This window comes from Lemur catta, chromosome 19, assembly GCF_020740605.2.
Source record: "Lemur catta isolate mLemCat1 chromosome 19, mLemCat1.pri, whole genome shotgun sequence".
NCBI classification, from domain to species: Eukaryota; Metazoa; Chordata; class Mammalia; order Primates; family Lemuridae; genus Lemur; species Lemur catta.
In genome coordinates this window covers 11,347,992-11,364,856 of record NC_059146.1, presented here as the reverse complement: position 1 = coordinate 11,364,856, position 16,865 = coordinate 11,347,992, and the positions used below count along the sequence as shown (strand labels likewise).

The window sequence follows — 16,865 nt, the reverse complement described above, 5'->3', positions numbered from 1 at the left end:
TGGCAGATTGCCTAACAAAGCATTTGGCATTCCAACAATGATGCTGTCATGAATATAGGCTTCTGAGAGGTCTTCCCCTTCTTAGATAAGAAATACTTTTAACAACTCATTCGTTTTTAGTAATAGGGGAACTAAGCTGCTAATTTTTTTTTTTTTCCTCTTAGCAATGTCACAGTCGGCGTTGCAGAAATTCACCATTTCTAACTCTAAAAATCATCTGGGAAAGAAACAGTTGGGATTCCTATACTTAATTGATACCAATAATGCCTTGTACTTAGTAATGGGATTTATTTCAAGTACAGTTTCCTTAATATAAGATTTTAATTGTTATCAAGAGTTTATGAATTAGTGATTTAAAGTCTCTACATAGATGGACAAAAGACCCTCAAGAGGTTACTTGAACAGTCAACATGAGGCCATTTAACCAAAATCAAAGCACAGCATTTGACTTAGAAACATTTTTTTCTAAGCACTGAAAACAGATCATGTATATTCTGTATTAGTGCATGTGTCAGGTCAGCAGTCTGTTCTTGGTTGTGTTCTTGACCAAAGAATGACCAAACACACCAAACGCAAGGGAAGCACGAGGTGAAGTTTATTGAGCAAAGTAAGATCTATTTGCCACAGACAATGAACGGGTCACCACTTTCATGGACAGTTGGGAGTTATATAACCTGAGTTTTACTGCACATGTGGATCTCCCATGAACCTCTCTGAAAGCCCATTGTGGGGGGAGGGTAAACTGTAATCCAGATTTAAGCTAATGACATGATAATTAGCCTTAGGTTGTTCTAGTTCACCTTCCAGACCCTATTGTGCCTGTGCTTCTTGGGCTGGGAGCTGGGGAATCCTCTGCATTCTTTTGCAGTTGTTGCTAAATTATGATTAGCAGATTGGCAGGGTGGTCCCTCCTCCCCCAGGTGTGGTAATTGATCCAGGCACTTGTCTTTGTCCCTAGGAGGGCTGGAGGTCCCTCACTGTCTACTAACACATTATTTATCCCTAGAATGCCCTTTGAGTTGTTTAACAGCCAGGAAGTATTAGTTTAGGATACTTATGTAAACATAAAGATTCAGGGTTAAGCTAGGAATTGTTGTGTTACCTTTGTCATTCCTCAACTTGAGTGACTTAAAATGCAATTTTGCATTTGGAGACCAGCATAGAAAACTGAAGTGAATTGAAATCAAAAGAAACACCATGGACTTCCCCTATCTCTCTCCCGAAGTAAGCTAGGCAAATGGAATATAATCATGAGGATGCTTATCATGACAGTGATAAACATTTCCATTTAATGATTTCACTATTCATGTCATCAGCAGAAGATGTTATAATTTTCAGAATAAAATTCTCTGAAAATGTCTTCAGAACAATACAGGTAAGGGAAAGTATCCATTTTCTTCCTATGGAATAAAATGAAGTTGTGATACAGGACAATGGCTGGGTATAAGAAACCCAGGTTTCAGAAAGTGACCTTACTAAACTATTATATTTATAGAAAATAGCCTATAGTAATGTAAAACAGGTATCTGGATAAATGTGTCAATTTTCCCTCAGAAATTCTTTGCTTGAAAAGACTTATGTTCCTAGAGCTATGACTAAGTGATCATTTTGCATCCCTGAAGGTTTTGGGGGGTACCTGATAGAAACAATCACTTTGATTCAAAAAATTGAGCTGCAAGTTCTAGGGTTCAATAAATTTTAATACTTCACCCTTGCCCAGCATGTCACAGTCATAGAAATCAACCTTTATCACTGAGCTGCCACTTTTCTGTGAATGAGAAATTACATTTGGGCATTATCCCATCAATTGTTTATGGAATTAGGTAATATGCTTATGCACCAGCATTGGAACTGTCAGGACTTTTATTTTTGTAAATATACATAAGAGCTTTTAAAACCAATGTTCTCAGATAAAACATATACCTTTTCAGTGATCAAGACGTTTCATTCTGTCAAAAATCAACCATGTTAAAGAAAACTGCCAGTGATTGAAAAATCAGTAGAAAATTGTTGTTTTGCAGCTATAAGATATGAATAAATTCAGTCTAGAAGTCACTGAAATTGCTGGCATTATTATTTGTGTTTTCTGGAAGGTAGTCTAAAACATGTATCACACTCACAGGCCCGTAGGGGTTTTTACGTAAGCCCATAGGGCTTTTATATATGCTCACAACACTGGGGAACACGCCCAATGAGCCTGCTGGCTAATATTTATTAAACATGAAGAGCCTGTGAAATCTCCATGAAAATTCTGTTTTATGGACAGACCACAAAGAAACCTCAGCAACCTCAAGGTTTCTGTTGGGAAAAGGACTGGCAGGAGCTGTTCCTGAAACAAATGATTTCATGCCCAAGAGGAGCTGACTCACTTGCAGAGCACACACTTAGAGGAAAAAAGGGGAGCATCCTCTGCCCACGGCTGGTGTGACAGCTGTTAGAATTCACAATTTAAGTGCTTTCATTTAAATCTTTATGGGTTTACTTTGAAATGGTTTCAGATTTATGGAAGAAGTCTCTATGTTTTGTGCACACTTTAGACATCTTTATGAATGAGTGTCTGTGGTAAGTCAGCAGGCTCTAAATTTAAAAATGGTTGCTTTTCAGTAAATAAATAAATGAAAAAAGGCAATTGAAGAAAAATAAATGAGAAATGGGTGAAATTTACTGAAAAAGCTTTACTTTAGAAAACCTTTAATTAAAAAAAAGAAAAAGAAATTTATGTGAGATAATTGTTATTACCTATTTAAAAATAATGCTTATCTTTTATTTTTAAGAATTTTCTAATGAGAAATTTGGTTTGGGCAAGCTTTAGCATCTTGAATAAAATGGTAGGTCTGTAAGCAAAAAACTTGGATTTAAATTTCAGCAACAAACCCTCTATAATTATTTTATTTTCTTATAAAATGAAACTAAGAATAGATTCCTTAAATGATTAAGTTCATTTACAATAAATTCTGTCCTACTGTGCTTAGTTTAAAAAGGTGTTTAATAAATACTACACACACTCACATGTGAGCATATATACACATATCTAAAATGAAAACTAATAAAATGATCAACTAAAAGACGTGATATAAATGAAATACCCTAATGATACTCTATTTTATTTTTCCTAAATAACTCCAAAGTACATTTTATGTTTAATTTTTATCAAGGAGCTATGAGAAATTTAAATACACATTAAATGTAACTTGATACAGGTGTGATCTGTTACCAGTATCAATAATAATAAATGCATATATAACTATGCTTACATGTACCTAATGGAGGAACATGGAAATAATTTTTATGAGTAATACAGATTAAGAGTTTTTGCTTGGAATAAATGGAATTATTTCAGTGATCAATGTGGGAACATTGTTATCACTTTGTTTTAGTTTTTGTCTTTTAATTCACATTGCCCCAGCCCTATACAGCTCCTTCTCTGTTTATGCACCTCTGAATCCCCAGATGGTTGTTAGAATATTGCTGCATCTATGCCTTCTTGCTCCCTAAAATGTACTTGGTTGGCTCTGCCTTCTATTTCCTTATCAAATCTTCTTACTTATTGCATACTTGCCTATTTTTTGACCCCAATTCACATAACCATTGCTCTATTTCTTAGCTTGGTCTCTTGGACTAATGACTTAGTAATGACTTAGTGAAACGGTCTTCATGAACTTGATTTTGTAATTTTATTTTATTTTTTCTCTTCTCTTTATTGGTATAGCCTCAGTTTCTAGATCATAAATACTCAAATGAGTGGTGATTATAATAATCATAAAAATAATACATATTTAGCTAACTTTAATTTTTAAATACTTTAGTTATAGATTATCATTTCTGCTTCATAATTATCCCCAATGTATCTCCAAACATTCATAGTTAAGTTTATGTCTCCAAACATTCATAGTTAAGTTTATGAGATGGGTTGTGAATAACAAAGTGAAAGAAAACGTATGTACCCCAATATAAACGATGTATGAGATATATTCAGCCACAGCCATGATTACCATATCCTCTCCTCAAATCTGTTTTCATTTTTAGTACCAATAGTCAAGCCTAGAATGTTCCATGTAAATTTTAATGATATACACATCAGTGCTATTTTTTAAATCTATTTCTAAGCTTTATTACACCTCATCAGAGAAGAAGCTAGAGAACATGAATCTTACAATTGCCCAAATAAAGGACAAACAGAACATATATCAGTTAATAATTTTTTGAGAAAGGAAGTAACAAAAAAGCAACTCACTTCATATAGAATTGGAACACAGTATTGAGTGTTTTGTAGACCACACAAAGCTCAATTGTTATTAACCTAAGTAGCTGGGATAGCTCTTAACAAATACATATTCAGCTGTTAGCCAATGTAATGGAGCCAAGATGGACCAAGTTCTACAGCAGCATTGAGAAGCTAAAGTAAAAAAAAAAAAAAAGATGGACCAAGTTCTTTTCCAGGACCATAACATATTATAAGGCAATTGTACATGGTTAAAATAAAATCAATCTAAATGCTAAAGCTAATAGTCTATTTGCTAAATTTTACCAGTATCCTGAAAATAGTATTATAGATAACACAATTAACAATTAATATTAGTGTCGTCATCCTGAAAGTACTTAGAATCCTCTAAATTCTAGGAAATTGTTCCCCATGTGACTTGGATAAACATGAACATGCTACCATAAGTTAAATTATATTTACCAATCTCAAATATACTGTTAGTGGTAGAAACATAGCCTAATCCTCCTGATTCCATATATCTCTTTGGCCCACACTTGTTATGTGCTTATGTTCACAGAAAGGAGAAATTATAGTGGTCATGCTGAGGCTATTTCTAACCCTGCCGTGAATTCTTCTCAGTGTTCTCAGCATGTGGCTGGAATTCCACTAGTGAGAGGGAGAATTGTCCTTGGCTTAGCCCTGCCACTCAGGGAACATTTTATTGACATCATAGTAGTTCTTGCAGGATCTCTTGAGGCTGTTCTGTTTAATTCAACTGGTGGTGAAATAACACATATCCACACTTGCCATCAAATTGGCTTCATGCTTTTTCAAAACTGATATGTCAGGAGAAAAAAGTGTTTTCCACACAAAAACTGGCTACTGATAGTTTATATAGGCTACAGGTCTTTCTAGTATTATAAATATCAGTAGGATTTGATGAAGTCTGCACACATTCATCAGCATCAGAATATTCTTTTAGTTCCTTTTTTTTTTTAAATGTAGTTGGCATTGGGTTAAGAGAGCAATTATTTGAAAAATAAATTTCTGAACATTTGGAAAACTGTTTTATATATATATATATATATATATATATATATATATATCTCCATAGTTTTTTCTTTTAGATTATTTGATAATGACTTGCAAGAAAATAAAAATAATTTCTAAACAGATACAGGTTGAAAGTGTCAAAAATATTGTCTCCTGGAGGGTTATTCTAGCATTCCTAGTTGAAACTCTAAATATGGCATATATCTCTTTATAGCATTAGTTTGGCCTCATGATTTTGAGCATAAAACTTCATACTAAACAATTATTGTAACTTGTCAGAATATTCCAATGATCTCTTAAGAGCTTGATAAAGTATCCCAGCTTCAAACAATGTATTAGCATATGTAACATGTGAAATTCAAAATAAAGGAGATTCTAATTTTTTTGAGAAAACAGGAGATAGACTTTTACTTAATTTCTTGATTTGAGCTAATAGCCATAGTCAGATAGATGAGTATTTTTTTAAGGATGAATTTAGGATCTGGGATCAGGTGCAAATATTTAAACCACTATTTCAAATCAATGTTTTGATTCATGGTAGTGTGTCCAAAATACAGCTCTCAGACATTTCTTCCCAGTGTATTCCAAGCTGCCATAGCCTTTTCTTATTCATTCCTCATCTGCTAAACCTGAACACATGTATCCATTGCTATTGAAGATGCAACTAGAAGTGAAAGAGTTGGGAAGCAGAATCTGTTCAGTGTTTTAGAATGCCACACACACAAAAAAACACCTTTGGGATAATGGGAATGAATTCATGTTGAAACATAAATATGCAAATCATAAAAATAACCTGAATAGAAAATATGACTTCCCTGAAACGGATGACAACAATATTAAAAATCTATTTTTTGTTGTATGTGGGGGAGTGATAAAATTTTATACCCAGAAATGTATTCTCCACATCTCTAAAGCATTACCTCTATGTGGTAGCACAGAGAAATTCTATGAATTATGAATAATGGGAGTCCAGGAACCAAGCATGGTTACTCTCAATCACATATGCAGACCTTAAAACAATTATTGACATAGGGTAAATTTTTGCTAGGTACTGGCTATATGAAAAATAATCAGCTAATTTATACAATTGTCTTTATAAAGAGAGAACTTTTTATAGAGTAAAAAAATGCAACATGAAATGACATTTAATGTTGGGGACATATATTGGACACACAAAGGGGAATACGTTATTAATAAAATATAAAGTAAGTGTTAGCATTACCTGAAAAAAAAAAAAAAACACTAGAAGAACAGAAATCCAGGAGAAATAAAATCCACAATGTACTTTTATTATAGTTATTTATATATTTGTTTTATGACATTTTTCCCTGTTCAAGTATCATATTTTAGTGAAGGAATACTTGTATCTCTTGGAGTACATTATTAACTTTTAATAAAAATTCATTTTTTACATACTTGGTAAAGAATTATTATTTGGTGAATAAAATAGAGCTGAATTTTGTTGATGTCACAAATAGATTAGCCCAAATTATAGCCAACTACATAATAAACCCTCATGAAATTAATGAAAGCAATAAATAAAATGAAAACCAAATAGATGGTATATTTTAATTTTATGTATATATGTAAATATATATATACATATAAGAAGTGAGGATGTATAGTTTTGGGATTTGCAGAAGTGCAAGTTTCTGAGAATTTTTTCCTCCCTCCTTGCTTGGCCTCTTCAAATGGTATATGAAATTAGAAGCTCAGGAATAAAAGGAGAACTTTTCCAAATGAACACTGAAATTTAATGGTGCATAATAATTTTTTTTGTACCGGAGACAATTTTGCTAAGAGATATTCTTTGTGAAAGTGTAATGAAATTCGCTGAGACTTTTTTTATTTATATACATATGTTTGCTTTGCACAGCTGCTCAGAAATGTACCTAATATGTAAAATGAAATCAAACTTCACTAGAATTTTCTATTAGGATGTTGTGCATTGCCATGTTACTGAAAGATTTTCAATTTTGTGGAAAAATAAGTTATTTAAATTTTTAAGCAGATGTGAATCTCTTCATATATAATTTATTTCAAAGTATTTGCGATCCTACATCTGAACACTTGATATATGTACTGCAATATTTATACAGCCAGAGAGATTAAAGGAGATGGCCCAATCTTTCACAAATATTTATCTAGCACTTTATACAGGCTACTGTGATCCACAGTTCTTTACACATAACATTTTAGAAATGAATTTAAGGTTATTCTTTCACCAGGTATTTGACTTGAGCCCTGAATTAACTGGAAAAAAATCAGAAACTAAATGTATAAAGATAGAAATTGAGGACAACTAAACATTCTTTTTGGACTAACTAGAACTTCAGTGATATAAAATGTGATGCAATAATAATTACTGGAAATGCAATTATTGAGAAAAAGAAGTTTAGACAAAAACAGCAGTAGCTGGAGAAGTGGACATGAAGTCCCAATTACTTTAAGCCAGTTTATCCTTGAAAATACAATTCCTCTTTTAAGTTTCCATGTTTAAATCAAATAGCCTTCCAGTGTTGAACTGGTCTCTGAAGGAAAAAGATGGCTTGGATGACCCATTGATCCATTTGCTTATTCAAATTCTCATGATAATATATTCAATTGATTTTCTTCCTTCAAGGAGCTTAATGTAAATTTGTGTAGGAGGAGATAGATTTCAAAGTGCCAGCTCATCCCTAAAGTTATCATTGAGATTTTAAACTTTTCATACTCAGAGAACAAAATTAAGAAAACATAACACTAATTTTGAGGCATTTGCCAGCTATTATTTTCACTCTCTCCAACTACAGGTTTGTTACCCTATCTAAAATGTATAAATAACCTCAAAGCAGGTAATATTAAAACTGTATACAACCCAGCAACTAAGCATTCCATCCCTGAATAATAAAGCAATAGATCTGAAATTAATATGTCCTGGAAAATATATCTATTTGGGTGTCATATGGTTATTTCCTAAAGTAAAATGTAATCTTTTCTTATTAGTTGTGGAAGATATTTAATCAGGTAAAAATAATTTTAGTTTGTGCTTTACATTTTAACACACCCTGAAATGTAATTTAAAAGGAAAACAAAACATGCCGAGAAAAACCCTTGAAGATGATTGGTATTTTTAAAGAATCTTAAATAATGTTGTGACCTGACAGTGAGAGACTCTTCATACTTGTACAAGTATTTTTGTCTCACAGTGTGAATTAATCACTAATTGCCTTTATGTGATGAGTTGAAATTGGTCCTTTCTTCCTCATCACTGCCTAAGACATCTCACCTCCCACTTCTTAAAGAGGTCGGGGCTCAGGCCTCTCCTTGAATCTGAAATGAGATTTGTCAGTCAAGCGTAGCAAAATCTAATCTCATCCAAAGAAAAAGAAGAAAACGGACCAGAAAATGATCTGCTTTTCCGATTTCATGGCCAAGGTTACCCTGGGAAGTGATGAAAGTGGCATTTAAAGCCCGTAACTAAGGTGGTATGCCAAACTTAGCAGTAATAACGGATAAACTGTGTGGAAAGATATTGCTTTAACAATTTTACAGTTGCTAAGTGTGAAAATTGTAATGTGGTCAAGCTCCAGGAATCCATGGCAGTTGGTTCAAAGAGCTGGAACAATGCTCAACTAGAAAACATTCTCAGCTCCTGTAACTCTTAAGTACTGATGAAGTCAGCGTTTGCTGTGGCTGTTCTGACATCAGGCCACAGGGCCTAACAGCTTCATTAGTGATGTTGGTATCTTTTTTCCCCTCTTTTCTGAATGAAAATGTGCTGTCTCTGAGCAGGCAGGTAGAAATGTATTGAGGCCTGAATTATTGCTCAGCTTGTTTAAGATGAGCATTGTTTATGGTGTTTTGTGTTGTGTAGTTCTACCAGTTTTAGGAGAAAATTACCAAAATATACTTGCAAATACAGGCTTGATAAATACTTTACTAAAATATTTAACTGTAATTTTTTAACCAATAGCTTCTGATGGTCTGAATAATTTTACTACCTACATGGGAATATCTACATTGTTGGAGTCTGAAATTAAAATTAGGCTTAATAAACTTTTGTTATAAATACTTAATGGTATAACCAATATGAGTAAAAGTGAGGAAGACTACTTATTTCATTTGATAATTGACACTTTATGCAATAAAATTATTACAAAATTTTCAAGCATTGTAGAATGCAACTTAGGAACTATACAACGACACATGCTTGACATACTACAATAAAATGTAATTGCTGTATATGACATGTACACGTTCATTTGTTAAGAAAAGTAGTGATGATTCACTATCCATGGATTCCCACCGACAGCAAATTAAGAAGCAAATGAATATGTCGTTTATTCTTTTTCCTACCATATTTCTCCTTTGGTTAAGGAAAGTCAATCGCTATTTGTATAGAGTAAATATACGAACTGGTCTTTCCAGAACTATTTTGTTTGACACTGTTGCCTCAGGGTAATTATGAGAACTGATCCCCTTCACTCTTAAATCTGAAGTGGTTTGGATAACAAATTATATACTCACATTCTAAGTGTGCATGCGTGTGTGTGTGTGTGTGTATGTGTATATGTATCTCATGGACACATACATAGCATTTACCTTTTCTGAGAGTGTTCTGTAACCTAATAGGAATCTTCAAATCATGACTTTTTTTGTGGCCTATACTTTTGTCATTGATTCATCAAGATTATACTCCGGAGAGTTTTTAGTAGTTGTTTCTTTTAATAGAAACTTAAAATATACTGGGTATGAGTGTCAGAAAAATAATACTTACTTTGATCATTATAGTTCATAGAATATCTACGAAGAGTGTCCAAATATTTTGAAATGTTATTAAAACACTAATCAAATGAAATATCAATTTTTGCATGTTGAAATTGATGAATATCAGCAATTTATTAATATAATGGTTAAACATATTTTCACTAGGATCAAGAGAAATATGAGCACCTCACCCTCCCCTTTTACCCATGAAACAAAAGTTTTGAGGGATTAGTAGACTACACCTAAAAATAATCTTTACTTAGTTTTATCATTTCTCTTTCCTTATTTTCCTCTTTGTTATGCTTTGAAAAAACTTGTAAGGATTTTTGTGGGTTTGTTTCAAATGCCACATGTTTTAAAATTATGACATTTATGAAATTATAATATCAATTTATAGTAATATAGAGAATTCTAAAATGCTGCAATATATTTAGTTTTATAAACAAATGTAAATGAATGTACTTTTGGGACTTCTGAACACCATTGTTCAAAGATATGTTAGGGGATTATTGTCAATACTAATATGACAGGAACTTATTTTAATTTTACTTTGTCTAAAGGAAATTTCCCTGTATATCAAAGTTTTGGCATATACAAGGTTCGTTAAGTTTTAATAGCTATCTTTCTATGTAAAGATGAAAAAATATTAATAAATACTGTAACTCTGATCTAGTTTAAGACTCTGTTGTTCTCCCCTATATCAAGATACACTTGAAACAGGAAATTTAATTCAATTTTTTGTCTTTTCAATTCTTTTGTATGTAAATATCAGTTTAAGGGCTGTTCTACAGTATTACAGCATTCATCCCTTTCATAATAAAGTTATTTCTTACTTTAAACCTCTTTCTGGAAAAAGATCACCGTTGAACACTTTAATGCCACTTACTCTTCTCAACCTGAATGCCATTGTTTTATTTTAATTGGCTCTATATTTCAAACAGCACACGTTATCATTGTTGTATAAATATTCATTATAAATTTTGCATATTTTTTACTATTTTTCATCATTCCTGCATCTAGGTTCTTCAATTTATAATCATTTATTTGTTGCCAGAAGAATACCTTTTAGAATTCCTTCACTCTTTTGTCTGCTAGTAATAAATTTTCTCAGATGTGTTTGATTGAAAATGACTGAATTTTGAGGATTTTTTGCTGACTACAGACTTTTAGGTTGCCAATTATTTTCTTTCAAGACTTGATGACATCATTCCCCTATCTTCTGGCTTCAGTGATTTCTATTGAAAATTTACTTGTTAGACTATTTTTCCTCAGTTCGACATAATCTGAATTTACTCTCACTGATTTTCAAATTTATTTTGTCTTTGGCTTTCTGCACTATTACCAAGAGCATATGTCAAGAATTGTGCAAGAAAGATCTGCTATTTTCACACTATACTTGCAAGCTAATATAGTTAGCTTGCCTCAATTCATGGATGCTGGCAGAAGATAGGATACTTCTAAGTCAGGACTTTATTTTTCAAATGACAAAGAACTTTCTTTTTCACAGCATCAGTGTTAGGCAGACAGTTAACATCTGTGCAAGTTCCCTGAGTTCTAATTCCCACAGAGTGAAGAAATGAGAGCCATGTGACAGCTGTACACTTAGTAGGTTGCATTTCAAGTGAGAGATTTTGAGTTTAGGGAACATGAGAGTTTATAGCTTTGCATTTGTTTTACTGAGTCATACAGAAACCTGCTCTTTGCTCCAGAATGAGGTACTCTCTCTGCCACCCGAGGCTGTGTGCTATATGAACATCCATATAAAGATTGTCGGAAACAAAGTCAGTCAGTGCCTCTGCTTGTAAGACATGCAGAAACATGAAACATCTCCCAAAGTGTGTTGCTTTATATTAAGTATTTTCGCGCTTGGAATCAGTGTAGTTTCTTGAATTTGTGGTTTTATATCTTTCAAGTTTGGAAATTTCTCAGCCATTACTTTATTAAACAATAATTCTGAATCATTTCGTCTCTCTTATCTTTGACTTCAATTGCACTCATGTGAGTACTTCTCAGTGTATATTACCTTGGTGTTATAACCTTATTTTCTACATTTTCTGTTCTCTTTGTCTATATTACAATCTGATTTTTTTCCTTTCTCTTATGCTCTAGTTCTCTAACTCTTCTGCTTTGTCTAACCACTGTTATCCCATCCATTAAATTCTTAATTTTGTTTCCTTTTGCATTCTTTTTAAATAAATTTTTAATATTTCTAAAAAAAATCTTATTTTAGTATTTTTAGCACTGAACATATATTTTATATAGTTATTTTCCAAATAGTTCACTTATAGTTATTTAATGTCCATGTTGATAATTCTAATACCATGGTCCCACGAGTTAGTTGATATTGCTTGTTGCTTTGGGCTGGCTTTTATTCTTATTGTCCTGATTTGTGATCTTGGTAATTTTTGTGTGTTGTGTATTTTATTTGAAAAAAAATATGTAATTATTTGACTTAGAGGAATATTTTCCTCTATGGAGAATGTTTGCTTTTGAACCAACATCTACAGTACTAGTAATCTGAGATCATCTCAATCCAGTTTCAGGAATTATGAGATAACCTGAAGCTGAGCAGAATTCTATACATGATTGCCTTCTGGTTTTATCTAGACTGCAGCCTTTCAGGGTCACTTTCTAATGCCAATAATGTTTAACTGGGATCCTCCAGCCCCTGTCATTGGGTGGCCCTGTATTCTAATCTCCCTTTCCCCTGAGGGTTTCAAAAGGGCCACTTAACCCTTTCAGTTTGGGAATCAACAAATACTGCTGGGAACAGTGTTTCCAAAACGTCAACCAGATACTTTTAATTGTTTCAGTCTATATTTACAATTTTCCTCATATGGAGAAGCCTAAATTACCTATTTCATCATAATCAAAAGAAGAAGTATGAGAGTCTTTTTAAAATCTGTTTTTCTTTTATAAAAGATACCAGAAATGGCTTAACCAGAACAACATATTTAATATAACACCAGAAAAAAACAATAAGGGGTTATGAACTATTTTAGAGCATGGAATATGTCAGATAGCCCAGTCAATGTATATCGACTGACCTTTTTAAAAACAGCTTTCCTGTCTCATTTGCTCATTCTTATTACCTACTTTTTTTTAATTTTCATCACCAAAGTAAGAGCAGTAAAGTCATTCTTGTTTTTTTTTTTCCTTTTTTTTCCCACTTGCCTTTGAATCTTCATTATCTTGTCCATTTGATGTATAGACAACTGCAGGTAGCAGAGAAGTCCACAGGGTTTAAAAAGTCAAACTTATCCCAGAATGCCCTGTCATTGCCATCTGTTTACTCTGTGTTTGTGAGGCACTCTGCACAAACATTTACACAGGCCTCTTTCTTTCCTTTCTCTGCATTGATTCATCACACCAGGCATTTGCGAGCATCTGTTATTACAGTTTTCATGGTGATGAACACTATATTTAAGGTTGCAATGACACCACTTCCATTACAGAAATGTTGCTTCCAGTCACATGGGGACTTATGAATGATTATTCTGTTAGAAAAGAGGTTGAAATTGTCAATGAATGCATTATACATACAGGTGACTTTGCAAATTAGGTCAGAAATGATTTTAGTGTCTTGGATTAGTAAAAAAAAATAAAAAGGAGTCTTACTGCTTATAAAATAACATTTATTTTGGGGGATTGACAGAAGTTTAGTGGTTGTTTAAAATAATAATGTCAACATTTGTTTTGCATAGAATTAGACTTTAGGGATCTTGAAGTTCACAGACTTGTGATTTGTTCTCAGGATCTTGACAAAATTTAGAAAGTCATCTGCTATTCAGATGACTTGTGTCACAGAGTCACGGAGGCAGAGTTTCAGTTGCTAATTTTGAACAACATTAGAACTCTGGCATTATAAATCATTTTTAAGAAACAAGTGGACAAATCAATTGCAGATATTTATTTTTAAAATGTCTGCAAGTATATCTCACTCAAAAGGTATTGAACTACAGAGAAAACTGTGTGTTTGAAAATAAATAAGAGCTATTAGGAAAATATATTTTTAACAGTCAGAAATTCAGAAAAAATAGTATTTACAATATGAAATGAGCTATGTTGCTTTATGAACACATCCCCCTTTAAACCACAAGTTTTGAATATCTTTTCCCGATGGCTTATATTACGTCTAGAAGAGAAGACAGTATTAATGACAAGGCACATAATTTTTTTTAAATTAACATTCAGTATAGCTGCAACTTGATTGTTAAATTCTCTGTGCCTCCACCATGAATGTTGTGTGTGAAATATGGTAATCAGAAGAGAACATCTCAGTGCTACCAAAATATCACTGCCTTACCATGTACTCATTAATTAAAACTTAAATGATACAGTAAATTAAAATGTTCACCATAGTAGTTCTTTAGCACAGGGGTCATCAAATACAGGCACATGGTCCAAACTGGACCCAGAGCCAATTTATTTACATACTATCTATTGCTACTTTCAGAGTACTACTCAGTGTCCCTGTGACAGAGACCTTATGGCCTGGGAAGCTATAAATAATGGTTATCTGGGCCTTGCAAACCCCTGCTTTAGGATACTGTTGAGTGTGGTAAATGGGAATGCTATCATTCCATTTTTGCTCTAACCTTGAATCATGCAAATGTGTCAAACTGGCCAACTGTCCTTGGACCAATGAGGTGTTGTTACCATAAGTTGGTCCTTGCAAATGGGATCATTGGTCCCATGCAAGGTACTGTTGGGTCTAAAGAGCGATAACATATATGCTGCACAAATAACATCTTTTGCTACTTAAAAAATCACTCAGTGTTCAGAATATTTTGTTCTTCCCATATTACCTTGTTCTCCACTGACATTCACTTAGTCTGAGCTCTGGAATTCCTTGTTTTATGTTTCCATTTCATCTGTGTCCTACTGTGTCAATCTTTTGTGCTAGTAACTAGGTGATATAAACCTGTTTTCCCTTCTGGACTTCTAAGTCTAAGAAAATGACTGATAACAATTTATTTTATCTTTTATAATCACTGTTCAAGACTTATGTCATGAATTACTCCCACCTATCTGTTTTGAGATGTGTTAGTCAAGACATGAATGTATGATCTTCATAGGTACCTGACAAGGAGTGATGGGTTACTTTGGAAAATGAAGAATCCATCTGTTTGAGGGTTACCAGATCCATGGGGACTACCTTCAGTAAGTAATTCCGTTCAGACTGTATAAACAGGGAGAAGTGAAATGAGACAATTAAATGAAGAGAAGATAGCAGAAATATATTTATTAGAGGATTGCATATGCCCGATTCTTTGACATCATATTACTTTCCATCAGCAGTACCAAAGGGCAGAAAAATATGAGCCTGAATAAAATTGTGCTTCTGTGATGGCAAATACATTGACAAGAACAGTAGCATCTACAGTAGCTTTATGACCATAAAGTAGTTTTTCGATCATGATTGAACTTTCCATACTTGTCTGTTTAATCATAGTTTAGAGAAGAAACATAGATTTGAGCCTTAGAAGGAAAAAAAACTGAATGCAATTTTCTTTAAAGTACAAATAGAGATAAGAGGGAATAAGGAAGGGAAGAGTGAGGGGAAAAGAGAGAAAGAAAGAGAGAGGCTATGGTTGTATTTTCAACGTTGTCACAGACTCAAGTAATTTTTAGGGTCTTTCCTTTGTCAAAAACTGTTCAATTCTTCTCATTCAACAAAAGTCAGCAGCCTGACATGACTAACACTTGAAAGAAGATTCTTCATAAAAAAGTGATTTTTATGTGATTTGGGGGTGGGGATGGGGGTGCTTGGAAACTCACACCATTAAAGGGAGGGGTGAGGGAAGAAGAAGAAAAAAAGGAAAAAGCTATTGGAAAGGGAAAACTGGGTGAGGTACACTTGACTTTCTGTCCTGCAATTTGGCTAACAGACTAGGTAAAACCAGCCAGGTGTTGAATAAATTCCCACAGTATTTTAATCATTGTATGATAAGTGGTGTAATGGGAACCTGCCATCTTAAATTCATGTTTGCAGGAATCTTTTGAAATGTTTCTTTCCTTTACAATAAATTTTTTTTTCTCTTTTTTTGTTTTACTATAATGTTTCAGATTGTCAGTATACAAATTATTTTTCAAACAATTACTGAAAACACATCCTCTGGGTGCCAAACTTAAGGGAGTATAGACAGTTCAGAGAGGGAAAATAATAATTGCTTATATAACTATAGTATTGCAAGTGACAAAGTTAGGCTGGTTCAGATTGCATGTTCATATAAAGTATGCAGTGCAAAAGAACTTGATTTTTTTAAAGAAATAAGTTTTCATGTGCATATTTCTTCCACTTGAAAAATACTACTCTTCAGGCTTTAAGAATAATATATTCTTCGGTCTATACAATGAAATTTAGTATTGACTCATCTTTTGCTGCTACTGTTTCATTTATGACATTCATGATAAGCTTTTGTACATTGTTTCAGTGTGATTAACTTCATGCATGGTGCTGACTTTGTCAGTATCTTCTTCCTGTCAATAGAACATCCTTGTAGAAGAATCATGGTACATAACTGCCTATTTTTTGTAAATGTTAAAATAAAGGAATGCCTCAGAGTAGAATAGCCTTTCAGAATCTTTTCTTGGGGAAATAACATAGTAGGCACATTCAAATTTTGCTGTAAAATAAAGTTCAATGATATTTAGCTTATTATGTAGTTTATTGTATGATTATAAAACATCACTAATTATATCATCACTAATATGGTTCACAATAACAGTAATATCAATGACAAAGAATGCAGCATTCACTGAATTGCTTAGGTTTTGAAAACAGTATTCTTTTAAGAAACTTTCTTCTTCCCTAGTTTAAATCCTCCTATTTCTTCAAAACCCCTTCTTCTCTGAT

The 16,865-nt window shown here is 33.0% G+C and overlaps 1 protein-coding gene across 3 annotated transcripts in view; it reads left to right on the top strand.

Moving 5' to 3' along the window:
- The window catches only part of EPHA5 (EPH receptor A5), a 263,882-nt gene that overhangs the window by 88,347 nt on the left and 158,670 nt on the right, over window positions 1-16,865 (top strand). The gene's annotated exons all lie outside the window — the stretch shown is intronic.